The sequence below is a fragment of the Egretta garzetta genome, unplaced genomic scaffold (assembly GCF_000687185.1).
Source record: "Egretta garzetta isolate BGI_Z169 unplaced genomic scaffold, ASM68718v1 scaffold345, whole genome shotgun sequence".
Taxonomy (NCBI): domain Eukaryota; kingdom Metazoa; phylum Chordata; class Aves; order Pelecaniformes; family Ardeidae; genus Egretta; species Egretta garzetta.
Genome location: NW_009259692.1, coordinates 577111 through 577389, shown reverse-complemented (window position 1 = coordinate 577389; position 279 = coordinate 577111). Strand labels below are relative to the sequence as shown.

Here is a 279-nt window from a genome sequence, read left to right as displayed (position 1 = left end):
GGGTCCTGCCGGCGCGCTGGCTGGTCTGCAACCTCGCCATCGGCTTGGAGACCTCACCAGGGTGATGCTGCCTGGAGGGGCAGCACCAGCCCCGCTCCTGCCAGACTGCAGCCACCTCCTGCCCTGGAGGCAGAGGGCTGTGTCTTCCCAAAACGCCACCTTGGGACACCAGTGTTGGCCCCCACACCTTCTCCAGGCCACCCTGCAACCTCCCGGCGACAAGCTCAGGCCTTAATCGCATTGTTGTGGTTTCTTTCTTTGTTGTTTAAAACCAAACCA

At 61.6% G+C, this 279-nt stretch overlaps 1 protein-coding gene across 19 annotated transcripts in view; it reads left to right on the top strand.

Moving 5' to 3' along the window:
* TCF3 (transcription factor 3) overlaps positions 1-279 on the top strand; it is a 79472-nt gene that overhangs the window by 73062 nt on the left and 6131 nt on the right. The window lies entirely within an intron of this gene.